General features: G+C 45.1%; 1 protein-coding gene across 2 annotated transcripts in view; it reads right to left on the bottom strand.

Moving 5' to 3' along the window:
- The window catches only part of ACSBG2 (acyl-CoA synthetase bubblegum family member 2), a 116260-nt gene extending 92129 nt beyond the window's left edge, over positions 1–24131 (bottom strand). The window contains exon 1 of one of the 2 annotated variants that reach the window (XM_069741578.1): positions 24041–24131. The gene's annotated coding sequence lies outside the window, so the exon portion shown is untranslated. Of the gene's footprint in view, positions 1–23892 lie in introns of both variants that reach the window. The other variant, XM_069741570.1, reaches the window with a different exon arrangement.
- Positions 24132–25250: the final 1119 nt, after the last annotated feature.

Below are 25250 nucleotides of genomic sequence, written 5' to 3'. Positions count from 1 at the left end.
TGACAGACCAAATTTCTTAGTTTTATCATGTGTTTTATCATGTGACTTGTTTGATTGAATGTTAATTTTGATTGGTTATACTGCCCTTAAATACCCCCCTCCTGATGAAGACGGGGTACCGTTGAAACGCGTGGTGGTTTACACCAATATTTTTGTCCTGGCTTCATTTCAGCGCTCCTGTGACCGTGCTTGTTTTTTCAAGTTTCATTTGTTCCTTCTCGAAGGTGCACGGCTGGAGCTGCGTTGAATCCTGCGTTCCCTTTTTAATTCCCTTGCTGTCCTCTCAGCGCTCCTAAGAGACCACTATTTTCCTGACATATTGTACTTTATGACAGTGGTAAAATTTCTTCGATATGACTTGTGTTTATTTGTGGAAAAAGCGGAAATTTAGTGAAAATTTTGAAAATTTCACAATTTTCAAACTTTTCGATTTTATGCTTTTAGAGTCATATCACACAAAGTAATTTATAAATAGAATTTCCCACATGTCTGCTTTACATCAGCACAATTTTGTAAACAATTTTTTGTTAGGAAGCTTTAAGGGTTAAAAGTTGGCCAATGATCTCATTTTTACAACAAAATTTGCAAAACTTTTTTTTTTTAGGGACCACCTCACATTTGAAGTGACTGAGGGGCCTATACAACAGAAAATGCCCAAAAGGGACACCATTCTTAACACTGCACCTCTCAAGCTACTCAAAACCACATTCAAGAAGTTTATTAACTCTTCATTCAGGCAGGTGCTTCACGGGAATTTTTCAAATGTAAAAAAAAAAAAAAAAAAAGAACATTAACTTTTTCACAAAAAAATTACTTCTGATCCAATTTGATTTTACTAAGGGTAACAGGAGAGAATGAACCCCAAAAGTTGTTGTGCAATTTGTCCCGAGTATGCAGATACCCCATATGTGGGGATAAACCACTGTTTGGGCGCATGGCAGTGCTTGGAAGGGAAGGAGCGCAGTTTGACTTTCAATGCAAAATTGACTGGAATTGAGATCAGACGTCATGTTGCGTATGGAGAACCCCTGATATGCATAAATAGTGGACCCCCCCGCCAGAGCCATGCAAAATGACCTCCAGCAGGCCACAAATGTGCATGTGTCTGCACAAACTGTTAGAAACCGACTCCATGAGGATGGTTTGAGTGCCCGACATCCACAGATGGGGGGGATGTGCTCACAGCCCAACACCGTGCAGGACACTTGGCATTTGTCACTGAACACCAGGATTGGCAAATTTGCCACTGGAGCTCTGTGAACCTGCTTTCATCTGTGAAGAGCACACAAACTGAGCAGATGTGACAGACATGAGAGAGTCTGGAGACGCCATGGAGAGCTATCTGCTTCCTGCAACATCCTTCAGCATGACCGGTTTTGGCAGTTGGTAATAGTGTGAGGTGGCATTTCTTTGGAGGGCCGACCAATCCTCCATGTGCTCACCAAAGGTAGCCTGACTGCCATTATGTATAGTTATGAGATCCTCAGACCCCTTGTGAGACCATATGCTGGTGCAGTTGGCCCTGGGTTCCTCCAAATGCAGGACAATGCCAGACCTCATGTGGCTGGAGTGTGTCAGCAGTTCCTGCAAGATGAAGGCATTGAAGCTATGGACTGGCCCGCCCATTCCCCAGACCTCAATCATATTGAACACATCTGGGACATCATGTCTCACGCCATCCACCAACATCACGTTGCACCAGTGTCCAGGAGTTGGCGGATGCTTTGGTTCAGGTCTGGGAGGAGATCCCTCAGGAGACCATCCGTCGCCTCATCAGGAGCATGCCCAGGCATTGTATGGAGGTCATAGAGTCACGTGGAGGTCACACACACACACACACACACTACTGAGCATCATTTCCTTGTCTTGAGGCATTTCCACTGAAGTAGAATCAGCCTGTAACTTCATTTTCCACTTTGATTTTGAGCATCATTCCAACTATAGACCTCCGTGGGATATTAGTTGTCATTTACGTTGATCATTTTTAGGTTTTATTGTTAAACACATTCTACTAATTAATGAATAAAGATTTAAAACTGGAATATTTCATTCTGTGGTATCTAGGATGTGGGAATTAAGTGTTCCCTTTATTTTTTTTGAGCAGTGTATAAAAAATTATTTTTGCATTGCTTTATTCTGAGAGCTATAACATTTTTTCGCTAATGACGCAGTATGTTCGGCAGTATGATAAAGCACTGTTTTTTTGCCTTTTTATGGGGTTCACTAAAGGGGTTAACTAGTGGGACAGTTTTATAGGTTGGGTGGGTATGGGTGCAGCGATACTAAATGTGTACTTTATTTACATAAATAAATTTATTAATTGGAAAATTATAATTTTTCTTTTATTTAGGAATTTTTTTAAATATATTTTTACGTACGTACATATGTATATATAATTTTAACTTTTTTACATTGTCCCAGGATGGGACATCACTATATAAAGTCAGATCGCTGATCTGACACTTTGCACTGCACTGTATCAGATCAGCGATCAAACAGGCAGAGAAGGAGGCTTGCCACTGCCTGCTCTCAGCAGGCACTGAGAAGCCACCTCCTTGCATGACCCAGAAGGACCCCACGGCCATCTTGGTGCTGGGGGTCCCCTCCCTGCGCGATGCTTCTCTATGCCGGCTCTGGAATGCTGCAATCATGTTTGATCGTAGTATTTTGGGGGTTAAAATGCAAGGAGCAGTCCACGACCGCTCCTGATACTTAGTTTAGGATGTCAGCTGTGACAATCAGCTGACACCCGTCCGCGATCAGCCGTGCTCCCCCCTGAAAATGGCTGATCACCTGTGATGTACTATTCCGTCCATGGGAAGCAAGTCCCAGGTCACATAGATGGAATAGTACATCTGATGGCAGAGAGGGGTTAATATATTCAGTATGTGAAAATAGGGGGCCATCAATCTGAATATTTAAGCCGAGCGCCGCAAAGACACCCGCCGGCATCCCCCCCGAAGCACGAGCATATAATTAACTGAAAATAAAAATTAAACAACCACAAGACATATCAACCCAGGCATCATTTTAATCAGTATAACTGCGCCACCCTGACAGTATCTGTAGATTACTGTGCACAATCCTCATGACAGGTTCCCTTTAAACAGCAATATAGTCCACTTGCTACTGCAATTAACATGACAGCTGCTCATTACTTTACAGCCCTGCAAACCTTTCTGAATATTCACATATTTAATTTTCAACTCTATGTAAAGGCTGCAATCCCACAATGCTGCCAGTGTGTTTTTGCCATCATCTCATCAGCAAGAGGATAAAAACTGACAGTAAGGAGCAGAGGCGTATCTGGGGCAGAAGGGGTCAGTCGGAATGCCCAATGCAGCGGTCTGCAGTATTTTCCCCAGGCAGCTGCATTCTGACGCCCGCCCAGATTGAGTTGGCAGCTTTCCGAGATGGATGCCAATCTAACAGATGTGGGTACATTTGAAGCTCTGCCTGCCAGGTAAGAGTGACACCAGCAGTGTGATGTCATGTGATCACTCTGATGACGTCACTCACCAGCATTGCAGAGGTGCAGATTGGTGGCAAGTGCTCCATATCAGTGGAGCTGAAGACACCGAAAGATATTGGGAGGGTGTATTTACTGATTGGAGAGTATTTCATCCCAAGGGATGTGTTTACTGTGGGGGAGGGTGCATTTACTGTGTGTAGGGGTATTTAGTGTGGGAAAGAAATTATTGTGTATGGGAGGTATTTGCTGTGTGTGAGGGGGCATTTATTGTAACGGGACTGAAGGAGATTTACTGTGATTGGGCTGGGTGAGATTTTGTTTAACAGGGATGATTTGAGGACCCAAATTTGCGGAGCAAGGAAGGGACAGGTGCAGACAATATGAGGAGCGGAAGAAATTTTGAGACAATACGAGAAAGAAAGTTAGAAGATGAGATCAGGGGATGGATGCAGACTCGAAAAACGCACCGCATGTCTGTCTCAGCAGGGAAGCCGTGGGTGCCAACGCAAGCATAGTGGATATGAGATTTCCTGGTAAAGGGGTCGTCCAAGTTTGTGACAAGTCTGCAGGCCTCTGGCCGGAGATCACTAGGCCACTTTCTCCCAGCCGAGGCACAGGTGGGCCAGGAGGGTCCAGAATCCACCGCAAGCGGGGAGACGGGAGCAGAAAGGAGGAGGAAAGCAGAGTCCAAGACCACCACTGTCCAGCTACATAATACAGATACACTGCAGCGCTGGCCACGCAGCATACACAAAAAACCTCTCCATGCCCCATGGGTGACAGGAAAGACACTAGTGAATAGGAGGTGGGAGGTGCTTTTAACCTCTGTGCTTCCTGTCCCCCATTAGGGTGTGGAGACAACCGCTTATGCAGTTATGGAAGGTGACTGGAGAAACTCAGTTCAAGTCAAAGATGAGCCATAACTCTGCTGAAAAAGCTTTGAAAAGTTTTAAAGTTTAAATGCAACTCAGAGTTGCACCTAAATGGTGCAACTTTGAGTTTTCACGTCAGTTTCTCTCTGCTCCAACAAAATGGGCTGAGCTAAGGCAGAGCGCCACAGCTCTCTAATTCATGAGCTGTAGGGTCCACCCTACTCCAGAATTCTCACTACAGTACCTAACTCGAGTGAGATTTCTGGTGTAGCACACGGAGACACGAGCCACTTGTGAGACACTACAGATTCACTAAGAGGCATGCACCCATTCATCAGGTGTGTGACTTCAGCAACCCCCATTTTCAAAACCAGGAAGCAGAAAGCTTGATGAATCAGGCCCTCAGAATCTTGCCTACAATAGAGGTGTCAACATATGGTAAAGAAAATTCATACTGGTTATTTACATATACAGTAGGTAAAAAAACAAACAAAAAAAACAAACAACAAAATCAGGTTTATAGCACGCGTGTACGGTACAGAAGCTAAAGTCTGGGGATATGAAAAAAAGACCCTAAGAACCACAATTTATGTAGTTCACACCACGCTGTGAGGCAAGTCAGGAGCCTGTATCCGTACTATGTAAAATCCAGTAGAAAATACATAGCTCCTATTGTAAAAAGAAGCAGTAATGTGTAAACATAGCCCACTTTACACAGTGTCTAAGCATGTGACTAGAATATTTGTAGCAGAACATAAAATAGGGTAAGGAAATACTGAAATTCTAGAGTCTACAGAAAGAAAACTTACCACAACCTGACAATAGTCTGCTTAATAACCATAATCTATTCAGACTTTAGTGTAAAAAGGCCATGACAACTGTGCCTATGACAACTAAACTAACCTACAGGGAATATACTCAGACAGAGCCTGAAGTCATTCTCTTTTTAAAAAAAAACCAAAAACAAGCATGAGCAAAGGCAACAAAAAATACGTAACCTTTTATTGCATTTGATATAGCTTTGCATCATAAAGTTATACAAAAACAGAAATGTTTAAAGGAAATTCCCACCTTAGGAATTTGTTGTGCATCCAAGGGACAGGACTTAAAGTCTGACATATGGGGCATATCGGGTCTTAATTCACATTCTATCATATTACACCTGTGAGGTATCCTCTCGTAACACTTCTGGTGATGCATTTTTCAAAATTTACATAGAAATGATCCATCAAAACCTATCTTGTAAAAGTATTACAGAGTGAAGAATTTATTGTCCATCAGGATAATAATACTAAATAGGATCCCAACAGTCAAACTCCAACCTATAGAATCAGAACAGTAGACCACAAACCCGCAGCTAGAATAGCAGAGCACAGTGCTTTATAGTGGCTTCCTTATTTATCACTAGATTAAGTGATATTTTCGCTGGAACATTCATATAAATAAGGCCAGGTTCACATTGCATTAACAGCAGCCCGTTCAACACATGTGTTAATAGGCTGCTGTGAACGCAAGTGCCGACATGACATCGCGCTAGAGCTAGCAGACGCTCTATCTGCGATAGCAGTGACGGTCCCGGAAACGCTGCAGCCCGCGTCCCAGGGTCCGTCACTCAATGACAGCACATCACTAGCGCATGCCCATTGTGGGCGTGCACTAGCAATGTGTCCGACACTGGACTCAATGGCGGCGTTAACGGACTGCATTACACTGTGTTATGCCGCAGTGTAACGTAGTCCATCTAAAGGACGCCTAAAAAGCAGTATGAACCCAGCCTAACAGAGCTAATCTCCCAGCATACCCATTACCATGCATGCACAGCTCAGCCTATTTCAAGGGAAAAACTGTAATTAGACCTACCTGTAATTGTATTTACAGGAATCCATCCTGACAGAACCATGGAGGACGTCCTTCTTATCCACAGTGGGACAGGAAACCACAAGAGTTTAAAAGGACCCTCCCCCTACCACCCCTCAGTGCTTTTCAAAGTAACATCTGGATGGATGCAAAAGAAGATTTATTCGACCAAACAATTTATCATACAAATGTGACGTCACATTAGTATGGAAAGATTACAGTAGGGAGGGAACTAATAGTGCTGTCAGGATGGACTCCTGGAAATACAATTACCGGTAGGTCTAATTACCGTTTTCCAGGTCACCACCTGACAGCACCATAGATAAAATACCAAAGGAGATAGGTACTAGGGTGTGACTACTGTTTGAAGCACCTTTCTGCCGAAAGCTAGTTGTGTCGACACCACATCTAGTTTATAATGTCTAGAGAAGGTACTAAGGCTGGACCAGGATGCTGCCCTGCAGATATGTTCTGCCGAAGCCCCCCCTTTTTCTGCCCATGAAGTGGCCATGGCCCTAGAAGAAAGCGCTTTAAGACTAACTGGGGGACTCTTTCCCTGCGCCTCATAGGCTAAGCCAATTGTGGATCTGATCCATCTCGCAATAGTTGATTTTGATACTTTTCTCCCATCATTTGGGCCTCTGTACTGAACAACTAGGTTATCATCCTGTCTCCAGGGCCTAGTTGCGTCTAACTATCTGAGTACTGTTTCCCTCACATCCAGATTATGGTTAAAAAAAAAAAAACTTTCCTTCTGGTTTTTAGGGAGTTGGCAAAAAAAAAAAGAGAAGGAAAAAACAAAATCCAGCTCACCATACCGACATTCCCAAGAGCTCGGAGCACGGAACCGCTGTGTCAGGGCGTAGACGAACAGGAAAGAGAAGGAGATCCAGCTCAACGAAATAGTGAAAAATCCATAGTTTATTTCACTTAAAATATAGTGAAAGGACAAAACATCAGCATACAAAAAAATATTATAAAACCAAGGTCAACGCGTTTCCGGTGACTAAGCACCCTTAATCATGATACCTGGTACAAGACATGTCTATACTTTTATACTAGTATCCGGTTATCGCTCCGGTGCTGCAATTGGTGGAATTGTCTAATCAAGCAAAAATAGACACACATGATAATGGAAGCAAGACAAGCTTGATAGAAGCACAAAAACAAATGTTTAAGTTAAACAAAAAAGCAGAGAAAACAGAAATGGCATAAGATACAAAAACTATATACAAAATGAAAAATGAAATAACATTACCATAATCATTGAATAAATCCAAAAATATAATGGTAAAATAATATGTACAGTGTCATATGTTGTGAACCCACATAATATAAAGCTTGAGTTGCTAGATATTATTTGTAAACCCTCGGAATACTAATAAAATGCCCTAGTACCTTTATACATAGCGGGTTCACAAACAACTATGAAAACAGCCAAAATAGGTTGGAGCAAGTAGGTAAAAGCACAGCTGCAGACGCCGTGACAATGTAACAGCAGTCGGCAAACAGGGGGAAACAAAAGGGCAGATTGATAACTATTAGCCTCACAAAAGAGTCGATAATTATGCGGGAAATATAAACTACAAATTTAGTAACTAGATGTCAAAAAAGCGACTTCATTGTTTGCAAACCCTCGGAATACTAATAAAATTCCCTGATACCTTTGAAAGTAGCAAGCTCACAGACAACCATGGATGGAAAAACAAAACAATCAATGGCAGAGATCTCCCAAACAGGGAGTTGAAACAGCCGAAATAGGTAGGAGCAAATAGGTAAAAACACAGCTGAAGACGCCGTAACAATGTAGCAGCGGCCGGCAAACAGGAGGGAACGGAAGGGAAAATAGATAGCTATTAGCCTCACAAAAAAAAGTTATTGATTATGCAGAAAGAATAAACTACAAATTTGGTTACTAGATGTTAGAAAAACAACATCCTTATTTGTGAACCCTCAGAATACTAATAAAATTCCTAAATATCTTTGAAAGTAGCGGGCTCACAAGCAGCTATGGATGAAAAAGCAAAACAATCTATGGCAGAAATCTCTCAAACAGAGAGCTGAAACAGCCAAAGTAGGTTGGAGCAAAATGGGTAGAAGCATAGCTGAAGACGCCGTGACAAAAAAAGAGAAGTACAACCTCTTTATTCATATTTGAATCGGAGACAACTTTTGGGAGAAAAGCTGGATTCAGTCTCAAGACTGGCCTGTCATCGAACACCTGCAAATACGGATTCTGAATAGATAAAGCTTGAAGCTCTCCTAGCCTTTGTGCTGATTTAATTGCCACTAAAAATGCAGTTTTAAGTGAAAATCTGCTGATTTCCAGGTATTCCGCTAGATCATACGGGTGTCTACATAGGTAATTAAGGTCCCAAGGCGGGACAAATTTCCTTATTAAAGGCTTTAATCTCTGAACTGCTCTGGAGAATCGGCTTATCCAAGGGTGACATGACAAAGGAGAGTCATAGAATACACCTAGGGCTGCCACCTGGGCCCTCAGAGTACTAGGCCTAAGGCCTTTCCTGAAACCTGATTGCAAAAAGTCAAGGATCTTGGGAATATCAGGATGGTCAGCATCAACGGTCACCTCTCCACAGTAACTGCAGAATTTTTTTTTTTCTTTTAAATTGCAGAGGTTACCGGCTTCCTACTTGCCTGTAGAGTAGAGAACGTCATCTGACAGACTTTTAGCTTTTAGGACCTGCCGTTCAGGATCCAGGCTGATAGCTGAAGAGTTCCTGGGTTCTGATGTAGAACTGGACCTTGGTGGAGAAGGTCTCTTTTTGGTAGCCGGAAGGGTTTCTCCTCTGACAACTTCTTTAGTACGAGGAACCAACTCCTCTTTGGCGAGAAGGGTGTCACGAGAATGACCCTGGCTCTGTCTTCGCATATTTTCCTGAGACTCCTTGGAATCATTGCTAGGGGAGGGAATGCATACAACAGCCCCTTGCTCCAAGGATGCGAGAAGGCATCGACCCCCGCTGGGCGTCCCAGAGGGTTCAGGGAGTAGAAGGTTCCGACTTTTGCGTTTTGTCTGATGCGAACAGAGCGACATCCCCAGCGTTGGCATAACTCGTTGAACACCTCGTTGTTCAGTTCCCATTCGAGTCACTTTTCTGCTCAGGAAGTCTGCGACCTGGTTTCTAGTACCATCCAGGTGTACCGCCGAGATCGAGAGCACCGACTTCTCTGCCCACCTGAAAATTCGTTCTGCTAGGCCTTGTAGTGCTAAGTGTCTTGGGCCGCCTTGATGACGAAGGAAGGCTACTGTCGTCGTATTGTCTGACAGTACCTTTACGTGTTTGTTTTTCACTAAAGACTGGGCAGAAGTTAAGACTTTGCAAACTGCATGTAGTTCTCTGTAGTTGGAGGGTTCTCTGCTGTCCTTCTCACTCCACTGTACCTGGAAGTACCTTCCTTGGACGTGTCCTCCCCAACCTTGCTGACTTGCGTTCATTGTGACTGAAACCGCTGGAGACTGAAGCCACGAAACATCAGCATGGAGATTTCTGGGAACAGTCCACCAATCCAGGAATCTCTTGACTCTAGGGGACAGCTTTATTAATTACTTTATTTAGTGAGCTCTGCTTCCTGTCCCAAGATGCAAGAACCGCCTGTTGTAACCGCTGAGAATGAAACTAGCTCCAGTTCACACAGGGAATGCAGGCCGTCATTAGACCCAGGACCTTCATTGCGTCTCCGATACTCGGCTCCGTGAAAATTGACGAATCTTCTTCACTATGCCAGATTGTCTTTTTTACCAGAAGAAAAACTTTCTTACTTCCGAGTCTACCATAACCCCCCAAGAATTTTATTCTTGGTTCGGGTACTAGATTGGATTTGGACCAGTTTACAATCCACCTCAGTTTCTGCAGTGCAGAGATTAAAGACTGACAGTTGATCCTGAGCTGACTTATAGAGCCTGCTACCAAAAAATCGTCTAGGTAAGGGACTAAATGCTCTGATTTCTTAGATAGGTAACTACTTCCACCATTAGCTTTGTAAAAACCCTTTGTAAAAACCCTGCTAGGCCGAAGGGGAGGCAGCAAAACTGATAGTGGTAGATTCTGCCCTCCTTTTCTACTGCAAACCTGAGGAACCTCTGGTGATCTGGGTAAATTGGCACATGGTAATAGTCACTCTTTAAATCTAGAGCGCACATTACCACCCCTTTCCCTAAAAGGGGAATCGTGGATCTTATAGATTCCCTTTTGAACCTCTTGTATTTTACCCATCTGTTTAAATGTCTAAGGTTTATTATCATTCTGGATTCCCCCGATGGTTTTATTATCGAGAAGAGGTTCGAGTAATGCCTGCCTTCTTCTCCCGGGGGTACTGGAACAATTGCTGCTACCTCTAGGAGGTCCCGAATGTATGACCACATAGGAGATGCTGAAACTAGACGGGAGATGGATACGATGAATCTTTCTGGAGGAAAAGAGTCGTACTGTATCCCTGAGAAATCACCTGTAGGACCCAAGGACTTGTCGTAATCTCCCACCATCCCTCCAGGAACCCACTTAGTCGCCCCCCTACTCTGATTGCGTCATTTCCTTCGGAAACCTGAACCCAAGCCTGAATAGCTGGAATCTTTATTTTTGACTCTGCTCTCCCCCCCCTTTCTGATAGCTCCATCTTCCCCGCTTCCCTTTCCCCCATAATCTGTTTTCTGATTATGACGGGGTCTACGAAAAGCCGGATTACTCACGGGTAATACTCTTTTAGTGAGTCCACGACAGCACCCCACCCAAGAGATATCACCCTTTTTCCCTTTCGCCACGACAGCACCCCACTGGAGAGAGGGATCCGCCCCGCAGGAACAGGAAACCTACCGAGAAATAAAAGGGGGCGGTCCGCCTCTCCTCCTCAGTTTTGATTTCAGAGTACCCGGAGGACCGCCAGTATTAGGCAAATATAATTTATTTCATTTTCAAACTTATTTGCTCATATATGATTAAAAGAATTTTATTCAATAGTAAGTACTATATTAATCTAGGGAGGGATGTAAGAGGGTGCTGTCGTGGACTCACTAAAAGAGTATTACCGGTGAGTAATCCGGCTTTTTCCCTTTCGCCACGACAGCACCCCACTGGAGATCTTACAGAGACCATCACCTAGGGGGGGGACAACCGTGCTGAGGACAGTCCTGCCAAAGTCTAGGTCAGAAGTTGACGATAGGTCAAGCCTATAGTGATTATAGAATGTAGAGGGATTTGACCAAGTTGCCGCCTTACATATAGTCTCAATTGGGACCTCTCCCCTTTCTGCCCAGGAGGATGCCATAGCTCTGGTAGAGTGCGCTGTTTTGCCTTCCGGAGGGTTTTCTTTACTCGCGGAATAGGCCAGTCTGATAGACTCTCTGATCCACCGGGATAACGTGCTTTTCGTTATTCCATGACCCTTCTTGTGACCCTGGAAGGAAATAAACAGAGCCCTACACTGTCGCCAGCTACAGGTTCTTTCAATGTACTTTAACACTACTCTTTTAACATCTAGAGTGTGGTACTTTTGTTCTTCAGGAGTGGAAGGATTACTGAAGAAAGTGGGCAAGATTATTTCCTGAGACCTATGGAATGTCTTAGCTACTTTGGGAAGGTAGGAAGGGTCTGGTTTAAGGACCAACTTATCCTGAAAAGTTAGCAGGAAAGGTGGATCTATAGAGAGTGCTTGGATGTCACTGATTCTCCTGGCTGAAGTCAGTGCTACCAAGAGGGCCGTTTTTAGTGATAGGATCTTGATTGGTATTGAATCTATTGGTTCGAATGGAGAGTCTGTTAGGGCTTGTAAAACTAAGTTTAGATCCCAGGGAGGAACTCTAGGTATATTAACTGGATTTATCCGTTCACAGGCTGTAATAAATCGGGATACCCATCTATTCCCCGCAATGTTATGGCCATAGAGAGCTCCTAGTGCTGAAACATGAACTTTTAAGGTGTTTGCAGTTAAACCTAGTTCTCTCCCTTTTTGAAGAAATTCCAGGATAGACTGTATCGGAATTTCTGAGGTGTTTGAAGATGTATGAAATTGTAGGAATTTCTTCCATATTTTTGTGTAAATTTTTGTAGTGGAAGGTTTTCTACTCTGGAGGAGCGTGTTTATCAATCCCTCCGAGAACCCCCTTGATTTTAGCATCTGCCTCTCAAATTCCAGGCCGTGAGATGTAGACTGTCCACTTGAGGGTGGAAAAACGGACCCTGGAAGAGAAGATTGGGTGTTGAGGGGAGGACCCAAGGATCTGAGACCGACATGGTTTGCAGCCACGAGAACCATGGTCTCTTGGGCCAGAATGGAGCTATTAGTATCACCCTCGCTCCTTCGGTTCTGATTTTGCGAATGACTTGGGGCAGCAGTATGATCGGCGGAAAAGCATATGCTAGACTGAACTGCCAAGGGGCTTGGAGAGCGTCCAGAATGTCCGGATGATCCGCTAGAGATAGGGAGGCAAATTTCCGGACTTTTTTGTTTCTTCTTGTGGCGAAGAGATCTACTTGAGGTTGACCCCATAGGGATACTATATCCCGAAAAATCTGCTGGTTTAGGCACCACTCTCCTTGTTTCAAGGTGTGTCGACTTAAGAAGTCTGCCTGCTGGTTGTTTTCCCCTCTTATGTGCAGTGCAGTAAGGGATGTTAGGTGACTTTCTGCTAGATTCAGGATTTCTGTAGCAGAAGACATCAGAGTCTCTGATCGCGTGCCTCCTTGCCTGTTTAGATACGCCACTGTGGTGGTGTTGTCGGAAAGGATTCTGACGTCTTTCCCTCGTAGCTGTGGGAGAAAATGGCATAAGGCGTATTTTACTGCATTTAATTCTTTAACATTAGAGGAATAGCAGCTTTCCTCCATGTTCCAAAGCCCTTGGCAAAAATCATTCCCCATATGAGCGCCCCATCCATGAGGACTGGCGTCCGTGGTTATGGTATGAGATGGTGTTATTATCCATGGAACACCACTCATTAAATGGTCTGAATTCAGCCACCACGTTAAGGAAGTTAAAACTTCCTGAGATAAGGTTATTTTCCCATTTAGGTGACCAGATAACCGTCTATCTTCTTGTAAAATCTGGTGTTGCAGTGTACGGGTATGATGTTGAGCCCATTTTACCGCAGGTATACAAGAGATAAGAGATCCTAGTAAGGACATAGCTTGTCTTAGGGATATACGTGGATTGTTTATCGCCGCTAGGACTTTGTGTTTGATCAGTAGTATTTTTACCTGAGGCAGGAGACACTTTTGAGATACGGAGTCTAGATGGAACCCCAAGAACGCCTGGCAGGATAGCGGAGTGAGTCTGGATTTGTTGGTATTGATTATCCAGCCTAAATCCTGTAGAGAGGAAATTGCATGAGCCAAACGATCAGCACATTGAGTAACTGAATTTCCAATGACCAAAAAGTCATCCAGATAGGGAACAATTAAGGTTTCTTTTTGGCGAAGGTAGGCCATCACCTCTAGCATTATCTTGGTAAAGATCCTCGGTGCTGTTGAAAGGCCGAAGGGCATGGCTGTATATTGGAAATGATGAATCTCGCCGTTGATTGTCACTGCTACTCTGAGGTACTTTTGGTATCTGTCATGGATAGGGAGATGATAATAAGCATCTTTCAAATCAATGCCCCCCATCATACAGTTTGGAAAGAGGAGTTTTATAGTGGATCTAATGGATTCCATCTTAAATGTATGGTTTTTAACAAATGAATTGAGCTTTTTAAGGTTTATGATGATCCTGAAAGAACCGTCGGGTTTAGAAATCAGGAATAAGGGAGAGTAGAATCCTCTGCCTTCCTGTCCCTCGGGGACTTGGACTAAAACCCGCTTTGATAATAGGGTTTGAATTTCTAGCTCTAGAGCCTGCTGTTGTGCGGGCGAGCTGAGGGATGTTAGAATATATGACTCGTGGGGAACACGAGAGAATTGTAGTTTAATTCCATCTCGAATGATGTTTAAAACCCACGAGCTAGATGTTACTTTTTCCCATTGTGTGGCGAAAAATTTCAGTCTGCCCCCTACTGGTATATCCTCAGAATTTATTGTCTTTTGGGGGGTTGGGTCTTCTAAACATGGTACCTCTTTGCCTGTCCTCTTTAGCAGTCCATGTTGTAGACCTATCCGTTTGCCTCCTTTTACCAAACGGTCTCCTCTTAAAGGCTCTCCTGTAAAAGGGAATAGAGGAATCAGGGAAAGCTTTCTTCCTGTCCTTTGCCTTTTTGAGTATCTCATCTAAGGTCTTGCCAAAGAGGTACTCACCCTCGCATGGGATTGCGCATATTTTGGATTTAGACTGCGCGTCCCCTTTCCAACTTTTCATCCAAAGTGCGCGTCTTGCATTGTTCACAAGACCTGCGGATCTCGCTGCTAACCGAAGCGAGTCGGCAGATGCGTCCGCCATAAAAGCTGCTGCTCCACGTATTAAGGGGATGGCCGCTCTAAGTTTCTCTCTCGAAACTTTATTTTCGATCTGCTGGTCCAACTGATCAATCCAAATGATCATTGACCGGGCAGCGCAGGTGCTGGCTACTGCAGGTTTAAAAATTCCTGTAGCCGCCTCCCAAGATCGCTTAAGGGATGATTCAGCTTTGCGATCTAATGGATCGACCAGAAGTCCCGCATCCTCCACAGGCAGAGTGGATTGCTTGGAGGTAGAAGCTACGGCTGCATCGACCTTAGGCACTTTGGTCCATGTAAGGAGCTCCTCATCACTAAACGGATATTAACGTTTAGATGCGGAGGGCAAAAAGCTTCTTTGATCCTGCTTCTCCCACTCTCTTTTAATTAATGCTTTCACCGCTGGTATAACCGGAAAACATCTCTTTCTCTCTGCCAAACCCGCAAACATAATTTCCTGCGTGGTTTGTGCAACCTTTACCTCCTCACACCCCATGGTATTGCGGATTGATTTTACCAAGTTGTCCACACTGTCTAAGGGGAAACATGAACGCCCCTCGATTTCTGAGGAAGATGATGATGATGATGATAGGGAGGCTTCTGACAGTACCGTCTGGTCACTTTCGGAGTCTGACATAAGTGTTGGTGTTTTGGACTTAGCTTTACGCGGTTTTTCCTGGGTCATATTTTTAAGCTCCTCTCTAATAATGGCCCGTAAGTCCGTAACGGACACTGTCGCTCCCTGAGTTGTTTCCTTGAAATAGTCTTTGCACGGTTTTTTGGGGTATGAGTCCGGAAGGGGCTGGCTACACAAGGCACATTCCTTATGCTTGGACTTTTGTCGTTTTTTAGACTGGGCGTAATAAGTAGCGAGAGAGAGAAAAGAGAGAAATAGGGAGACAGCGTCAGCTTAATAGGCAGAGTTTAAACACTCACCCAGTGAAGCGAATAGTACCGGATCAGAAGGCCGAGATCCTGTTCTGGAACCGTCACTCTTACGAGCGGACTCCGAGGATCCTTTGGTGTGATCTTTGGTGGGGGGCACTGGATCTCCAGCTGTGGGGTCCATGGCACCTGGGGATGACATCTCTGCCTCGCCGCATTATTGTTTCTGGGCGTTTTTAAATAGTGCGCCCTTTTTCCTCTTTTTTTTTTTTTTTTCCCCCGCTGCGCAATGCGGATGCGCGGGTTGCCGCTGGCTCCCCCGCCCCAGATCTGGCCTAGGCGCCCCGGAAGTGACTCCTTCAGTTCCGGGGTAGCCAGTATTGCGGCAGTCGGCGCATGCGCGGTCCGGGATTCAGCGCCGGACCGCAATGGAGATTCTCTTACCCGGCTCCTTGCCGCACCGCACGCCGGAGAAGACGCCGGGCGGCCCTCCCCGGACCCGGCCGTCTGCTCCATCCACCAGCTGAGGAGGGAGCCGTCTAACGGAACTCCCCCGACGCTGCTTCTGAGCTGCAGCCCCTGCCGTTCTCAAGGATACCGCGCAGGCGGCATGCTAGCCCAGGTATGTCCTGTAGTCCTGTCGTTCCTGGATTGTTCCCGCAGGAACAGGAAACCTAAACTGAGGAGGAGAGGCGGACCGCCCCCTTTTATTTCTCGGTAGGTTTCCTGTTCCTGCGGGGCGGATCCCTCTCTCCAGTGGGGTGCTGTCGTGGCGAAAGGGAAAAAGGGTGATATCTCTTGGGTTTTTCCTCTGGGAACCCCTTTTCGTCTGAGGCCTTCTGTAAAATATCATCGAGGACGGGCCCAAAGACCCTACCTCCTGAAAAGAGGATAGAGCAAAGCTTATTTTTAGAGCGCATATTCCCTGACCAGTTTTTTTAAGCCAGATTGCTCTTCTGGCTGCGTTGGATAGGGACAGACTCATAGCCGCAAATCTGACCGACTCCGCAGAGGCGTCTGCTAGGAAACCAGTTGCCAATTTTAAAAGTGGAAGGGATTTTAATATAGCTTCCCTAGGAGTTTTTGCAAATAGTTGATACTGGAGATCATCCACCCACAAATGCATAGAGCGTGCTACCGATGTCATTGCTATATTTTGCACTTATCACCGCTTAATTTTCCCAGGCTCTTTTTAGGAGCCCATCCACCTTTCGGTCCATAGGCTCCTTTAAATTAGAGGAGTCCTCAAAAGGGAATGGCTGTTCTCTTGGACACCTTGGCTAATGGAATGTCTCTGGGAATCATTAATCTCTTTTCCGCTTCCTCCCATTCCTCTAAAATCAGTGCGCCCAGCACTTTAAACTCTAAATGCTGAGATCGATATCGACTGCAGCATTTAGCAGGTATGCAGAGGGACAGCGCTCGCTCTGCAATCGGTGCAAGGGACAAATCGTTGTCATGGTGACCAGATGTCCGTGTCAGCAGAGGTAGCAAATTTGTTAGATCATTCTCAGAGCATGATATAGCCAGTTTATCAGTGCAGCGCTGACAGTTTGTAATGCACAGAAAAGCTCCTGCTTTGCTATGCTTTACAAGCAATTAAAACTGCAAAAAGTTCTTTTAGACACTTTTGCAAGTGGAATGTCAATCTTGGGAATATCTTCCCACTCCTTGACCTCCTCATGATCAAATGATAGGCGAAGTCTGAAGTCTCTAGGAATTGATATCCTCCTTTCTGCTTCTTTCCATTCATTTAAGATCATAGAACGAATATGGGCATTTACAGGGATTACTTTCGAAGTCTGAGAACTCAGCCCCCCGAACATCTCATCTTGAACTGACTCAGTAGTTGAGGGCTCCTCATTTTGCATAGTCCGCCTAACTGCCTCCAGAAGCTAATCTATATCATTAGATGAGAGCAAATATTTCTTCCCTCTTTCAGGAGGTTCCCTGATCAACTCATCTTCCAGATCTGAGTCAAAAGAGCTGTCCTCGGATGACCGATCTGATTCCCTCTGTCTTTTCCTAGATCTCTGCGGATCCTGAGGGTCAGACTGAATGGGCTGGGGAAAGGTTAAGCCAGATATCGAGGCCTGCACCACTTCTCTGACAATAGCTCTCATGTTTGACGTCAGGGAAGCCTGCTCTTCTCCCACGATACGGCTGGTGCAAGATTCGCAAAGCGATTTCTGGCAGGAGTCTTTCGAGCTTTACGGCACAGATGGGGCACTTCTTACACTTGCCGGATTTCTTAACCACCGACGGGGCCTACAACAGATAATACAGACACCTGATGGGCCCGTACAATTATTGAAATTTTAAGGAGCAGACCCCCAGCCGAGGACTCACATGTGCCTGGCCCTCCTGCAGTGTTTCCGATCTCGTGTCCTCTATGCTGCTACTCTAGTGCTCTGCTGGAACTGCAGAATCGTATAGCAAAGGACACAGCGGTGTTACCTACCTTATATATCCTTTAACACTGTCGCCTGCCCCGGAGCCTCCTTACGCCGCGCAGAGTAGGAGAGAAGAGGAGGGAGGAGGACGCTGCCCCATGCTGCCGGCCGCGACCCGGAAGTGACGCGCGCAGCAGCCCGTAAACCGGAAGGGACTTTCCAGGAAGTCGATGCGGCCACACTCCTGGCCACAGACACCGCGGCTCACGTTCTTCCTCATGGCCTGCATTCACCCCATGATCCGCGTGTCAAGGAAGCACCGTGCAGAGGCGTCCGGACGCAGGTACCTCAGGGCTACGTCCAGGGTTGAGAGCCCCCCCAGGGGGAAGCGACCCCTCACCAGGAGCAGCGCTACACCGGAACTGCTAAGGGACCCCATTACTCGGGTTTCAGCCAAGCAGGGTCTTGTAGTGGGAAGGAAGAGGCCGAAAGCCCCCCCCCCCATTCCTCACCACCTGCACGGGACAGACGGAGCTCTCGTCGTTCCCATCCGCAGTGGGCCAGGAAAAACACTGAAGGGTGGAAGGGGGAGGGTCCTTTTTAAACTCTCGTGGTTTGCTGTCCCACTATGGATAAGAAGGACGACCTCCATGGTGCTGTCAGGTGGTGACCTAGAAAGCACTTTGCTAAGGAGGAGAAGAAAAAAAAACCAGAGCTGGGGATCCCCGACCGCATGCTGTCTGATGTGCGTCTATTATTCCATCTGGGGAAATGCTAACCCGAATGAGATGGGATGGCCCATTTACTTCTCTAAAAAATGAAAGTTAAAAAAATGCCACCTTTAACAGGTGACATAAGTTCGATTGATGTTGGTCAACCTGGTGTCGGAATAACTCTTGAGATTACCTAGATCAGTGAACTTTAAGGGACAGAATCTTTCTAGGGAAGAGGTATTGAGCTTGAATAATTTGGAAAAAGATCAGAGCATCACAATTAACCCCTTTACCCCCAAGGGTGGTTTGCACGTTAATGACCGAGCCAATTATTACAATTCTGACCACTGTCCCTTTATGAAGTTATAACTCTGGAACACTTCAACGGATCCCAGTGATTCTGACACTGTTTTCGCGTGACATATTGTACTTCATGATAGTGGTAAAATTTCTTTGATATTACCTGCGTTTATTTGTGAAAAAAATGGAAATTTGGCGAAAATTTCGCAGTTATCCAACTTTGAATTTTTATGCCCTTAAATCAGAGATATGTCACAAAATACTTAACAAGTAACATTTTCCACATGTCTACTTTACATCAGCACAATTTTGTAACCAAAATTTTTTTTGTTAGGGAGTTATAAGGGTTAAAAGTTGACCAGCAATTTCTCATTTTTACAACACCATTTTTTTTTTTTTTTAATTTATTTATTTTTTTTTAGGGACCACATCTCATTTGAAGTCATTTTGAGGGGTCTACATGATAGAAAATACCCAAGTGTGACACCATTCTAAAAACTGCACCCCTCAACGTGCTCAAAACCATATTCAAGAGGTTTATTAACCCTTCTGGTGCTTCACAGGAATTTTTGGAATGTTTAAATAACAATGAACATTTAACTTTTTTTTTCACAAAAAATTTACTTCAGCTCCAATTTATTTTATTTTACCAAGGGTAACAGGAGAAAATGGACCCCAAAAGTTGTTTGTCCTGGGTATGCAGATACCCCATATGTGGGGGGGAACCACTGTTTGGGCGCATGGCAGAGCTCGGAAGGGAAGGAGCGCCATTTGGAATGCAGACATAGATGGATTGGTCTGCAGGCGTCACATTGCATTTGCAGAGCCCCTGATGTACCCAAACAGTAGAAACACCCCACAAGTGACCCCATATTAGAAACTAGACCTCCCAAGGAACTTATCTAGATGTGTTGTGAGAACTTTGAACCCACAAGTGTTTCACTACAGTTTACAACGCAGAGCCGTGAAAATAAAAGATTTTTAACCCCCCAAATTTTTATTTTCCCAAGGGTAACAAGAGAACTTGGACCCCAAAAGTTGTTGTCCAATTTGTCCCGAGTACGCTGATACCCCATATGTTGGGGTAAACCCCTGTTTGGGTGCATGGGAGAGCTCGGAAGGGAAGGAGCACCGTTTTACTTTTTCAACGCAGAATTAGCTGGAATTGAGATCGGACGCCATGTCGCGTTTGGAGAGCCCCTGAAGTACCTAAACAGTGGAAACCCCCCCAATTCTAACTGAAACCCTAATCCAAACATACCCCTAACCCTAAACCCAACAGTAACCCAAACCACACCACTAACCCCGACCCTAATCCCAACCTTAAATGTAATCCAAACCCTAACCCTAACTTTAGCCCCAACCCCAACTTTAGCCCCAACCCTAACCCTAACTTTAGCCCCAACCCTAACGGGAAAATGGAAATGAATACTTTTTTTTATTTTATTATTTTTCCCTAACTAAGGGGGTGATGAAGGGGGGTTTGATTTACTTTTATAGCGGATTTTTATGATTGGCAGATGTCACACACTAAAAGATGCTTTTTATAGCAAAAAAGTTGTTGCGTCTCATTTTGAGACCTATAATTTTTCCATATTTTGGTCCAGAGTCATGTGAGGTCTTGTTTTTTGCAGGACGAGTTTACGTTTTTATTGGTAATTTTCGGGCACGTGACATTTTTTGATCGCCATTTATTCCGATTTTTGTGAGGCAGAATGACCAAAAACCAGCTATTCATGAATTTCTCTTGGGGGGGGGGGGGGGGGAGGGGGTGGTATTTATACCGTTCCGCATTTGGTAAGATGGATAAAGCAGTTTTATTCTTCGGCGGGTCAGTGTGATTACAGCGATATCTCATTTATATCATTTTTTTTATGTTTTGTCGCTTTTATACGATAAGAACTATTTTATAGAAAAAATAATTATTTTTGCATCGCTTTATTCTCAGGATTATAACTTTTATTTTTTTGCTGATGATGCTGTATGGCGGCTCGTTTTTTGCGGGACAAGATGACGTATTCAGCGGTACCATGGTTATTTATATCTGTCTTTTTGATCGCATGTTATTCCACTTTTTGTTCGGCGGTATGATAAAGCGTTTTTTGCTTTTTTTTCTTACGGTGTTTACTTAAGGGGTTAACTAGTGGGACAGTTTTATAGGTTGGGTCGTTACGGACGCGGCGATACTAAATGTGTACTTTTATTGTTTGTTTTTTTTATTTAGATAAAGAAATGTATTTATGGGAATTTTTTTTTTCTTTATTTAGGATTTTTATTTATTTTTTTTTTTTTTTACTTTTTTACTTTGTCCCAGGGGGGACATCACAGATTGCTGATGTGACAGTTTGCACAGCACTCTGTCAGATCAGCGATCTTACTTACAGGGCTGCAGGGCTTACCAAGCGCCTGCTCTGACCAGGCACTTGGTAAGCCACCTCCCTCCCTGCAGGACCCGGATGCCGTGGCCATTTTGGATCTGGGCCTGCTGCAGGGAGGAGAGGTAAGAGACCCTCGCAGCAACGCGATCACATTGCGTTGCTGCGGGGGTCTCAGGGAAGCCCGCAGGGAGCCCCCTCCCTGCGCGATGCTTCCCTGTACCGCCGGCACACCGCGATCATGTTTCATCGTGGTGTGCCGGGGGTTAATGTGCCGGGAGCGGTCCGTGACCGCTCCTGGCACATAGTGCCGGGTGTCAGCTACGATAGTCAGCTGACACCCGGCCGCGATCACCCTGTGAGCGCGGCCGATCGCGTATGACGTACTATCCCGTCACTGGGAATTAAGTCCCAGGTCACCTTGACGGGATAGTATGTCATATGGGATTAAGGAGTTAACAGAATAAAAATTCAAAATTGCGAAGTTTTCCAAATTTAAGCCAAATTTCCATTTTTTCACAAATAACCGCAAAAATTATTGGCCTAAAATTTACCACTAACATGAAGCCCAATATGTCACGAAAAAATCTCAGAACCGCTAGGATCCGTTGAAGCGTTCCTGAGTTATTACCTCATAAATGGACACTGGTCAGCAGAATTGCAAAAAATGGCGAGGTTATTAGGTCAAAATAGGCTGGGTCATGAAGGGGTTAAATAACAATGTTTTACTTCAGTCATATGTTTTTAATCAATAGGTGACTACTTAGTTTGAATATGGTAGATTGTAATTTGTTTTTGGTTTTAAATCTAAGCATGAATTGGAACAGCTAGCATAGGGTGTCACTTGAAGGGGAATCAATCGAAGCTAAAGTCAGCTGTGATGACTTCTAAGAGTAAAGTATAAGATTCATCCTGTCTCACTCTATGCATGCCATGATTAAGACGTTTGTCGAAACGCGTTGGTAAAACGCCGATATGTGCATAATGCTGTGACTTACTCATATTTTTCATGTGGTTTATCGTAAGAATAACCCCTTTTTTTTTTTTTTACTATTGATGAATGAAAATTGGATTTTTAGCTATTGTTCCTGCTGGATACATCATCTATTTTTTCTGTTTGAACCGACTGCTCAACCCTTTCCGTGCGGAAAAAAAGAAAAAGTTGTATGTGACCAAATATGTAAAAAAAAAAAAAAAAAAAAAAAAAACCCAGTTCCAACTGACAGAAGAAAGTTTCAGAAATCAGCAGCACTTGTGACATACAAAGTGTTGCATCGCTGTAACTGCACTGACCAAGAGATCTGATGCATCGTCGTTTGTTTTTAACCGCACCACAAATGCCAGAAATACAAAACCCAAAGTCCAGGGCAGAACTGGAGCCTTTCCTCCCTTTATCCGCTCCAACCACCGGTTTCCAGTATATTTTATGATAAAAATGAACGGTAGGATTCAAAACTACAACTCCCCCTGCAAAGAAAAGGAAAAAAATGCCCTCACACATCTATGTTAACCTAAAAAGCCCATCTAAAAAGGGGCAGATTAGCCCAAAATGTGTAAAACAATACAGCATTTTGGGGTAGTAGTAGAGTGTTGGTGCCAGCAGCACGCACAGAGGTGTGACTGGAGCCATCCCAAAAATATAACACAGAGGTGTGAATGGAGCCATGCCCAAAAATATAACACAGAGGTGTGAATGGAGCCATGCCCAAAAATATAACACAGAGGTGTGACTGGAGCCGTGCCCAAAAATATAACACAGAGGTGTGAATGGAGCCATGCCCAAAAATATAACACAGAGGCGTGACTGGAGCCATGCCCAAAAATATAACACAGAGGTGTGACTGGAGCCGTGCCCAAAAATATAACACAGAGGTGTGAATGGAGCCGTGCCCAAAAATATAACACAGAGGTGTGAATGGAGCCGTGCCCAAAAATATAACACAGAGGTGTGAATGGAGCCGTGCCCAAAAATATAACACAGAGGCGTGAATGGAGCCATGCCCAAAAATATAACACAGAGGCGTGAATGGAGCCATGCCCAAAAATATAACACAGAGGTGTGAATGGAGCCGTGCCCAAAAATATAACACAGAGGTGTGAATGGAGCCATGCCCAAAAATATAACACAGAGGTGTGACTGGAGCCGTGCCCAAAAATATAACACAGAGGTGTGACTGGAGCCATGCCCAAAAATATAACACAGAGGTGTGACTGGAGCCATGCCCAAAAATATAACACAGAGGTGTGACTGGAGCCATGCCCAAAAATATAACACAGAGGTGTGACTGGAGCCATGCCCAAAAATATAACACAGAGGTGTGACTGGAGCCATGCCCAAAAATATAACACAGAGGTGTGACTGGAGCCGTGCCCAAAAATATAACACAGAGGTGTGACGGGAGCCGTGCCCAAAAATATAACACAGAGGTGTGACTGGAGCCATGCCCAAAAATATAACACAGAGGTGTGACTGGAGCCATGCCCAAAAATATAACACAGAGGTGTGACGGGAGCCGTGCCCAAAAATATAACACAGAGGTGTGACGGGAGCCATGCCCGTAGTACAGAGCTGGGGATGCGCGCCGCCGCAGTCATGGCCGCATGGCAGGCCGGACACTACATTCCCCACCCGCACACTCACCTGTCAGCAGCACCTGAGCCTCTGCGCTGAGCGCGCTCCCAATTTGAGGAGGGCGGGGCGGGTAGCAGAGAAGCGGACAGGACGCTGCAGCTGTCAGTGACGCTTCGTGGTGCGTATGTGGAAGGGAGCGCACGCTGCAGATAATTACCTTCGCTGTAGAAAAGAGCGGGAAAGCAGTGCGTCACCGAAGCGGAGTTTCTGTGTATGAGCGAAAGTCGTGACGTCACCCACTTACCGTCCTCTCTGTACAGCGGGCGGGACAAGCCAGTCATCAGGTGTCCTAGCTGAGAAATGGCGTCCCCTGACGTAACCTTGCACTTCAGCTAGTGCGCTGATTATCTACCTCAGTCACTGATAACTTATCGAGGTAGATAATCAGCTCACTAGCTTATCACTGATAAGCCTGCAGATATGGACTCTTTTTCTGACAAGAGCCGGCCTTTGGTCAGCCCAAGCTCCATAAATAGTGGTCCCACTCGAAAGATTATAAAAGGGATGTGGGTGGTTGTGATAGAGAACCCATTAAAGGGTTATTCCCACTCTGATGCGGAAGTTAGGCTATGGTCACACATTGCGGTTTTTATCGCGGAACCGTGGCGATTTTGCAGCTGCGGGTCCGCTGCAGTTTCCATTGCGTTTACAGTAACATGTAAACCCTATGGAAACCGCAAACCGCTGTGCACATGCTGCGGGAAAAACCGCGCGGGAATGCAGCGGTTTAAAACCCACAGCATGTCACTTCTTTGTGCAGAATCGCAGCGATTCTGCACCCATAGAAATGCATTGATCCGCTTACTTCCCGCATGGGGCTGTGCCCACCATGCGGGAAGTAAGCGGATAATGTGCGGGTGGTACCCGGGGTGGAGGAGAGGAGACTCTCCTCCAGGCCCCGGGAACCATATTTAAGTAAAAAAAAAAAAAAATTAAAATAAAAAATAATGCTATTCTCACCTCTGAAGTCTCAGCGCTGCACACGGCCGTCCGGTCTCAGGTTTGCTATGCGACCAGGACCTGCGGTGACGTCGCGGTCACATGACCGTGACGTCACGAAGGTCCTTCTCGCACAGCATCTTTGGAACCGGACCGCCGCCTACAGCGCCGAGGAGATCAGGACGTCAGAGGGTGAGTATATCATTATTTTATTATTTTTAACATTACTATTGAGGCTGCATATTGCTGCATATGCAGCATCAATAGTAGGAGTAAACCCGCAGCGGAACCCGCAGGACAAACCGCGATAAATCTGCAGGGATAACCGCAGCGGGTTTGCCCTGCAGATTTATCAAATCCGCTGCGGGAGAACCCGCAGGGACCCGACGCTATGTGTGAACATAGACTAAGTCTGTTTGCGATAACCA

The sequence above is a fragment of the Ranitomeya imitator genome, chromosome 1 (genome assembly GCF_032444005.1).
Source record: "Ranitomeya imitator isolate aRanImi1 chromosome 1, aRanImi1.pri, whole genome shotgun sequence".
Classification (NCBI taxonomy): domain Eukaryota; kingdom Metazoa; phylum Chordata; class Amphibia; order Anura; family Dendrobatidae; genus Ranitomeya; species Ranitomeya imitator.
Note: the sequence above shows the minus strand (reverse complement) of the source record. Positions and strands in the feature narration are given on the sequence as shown.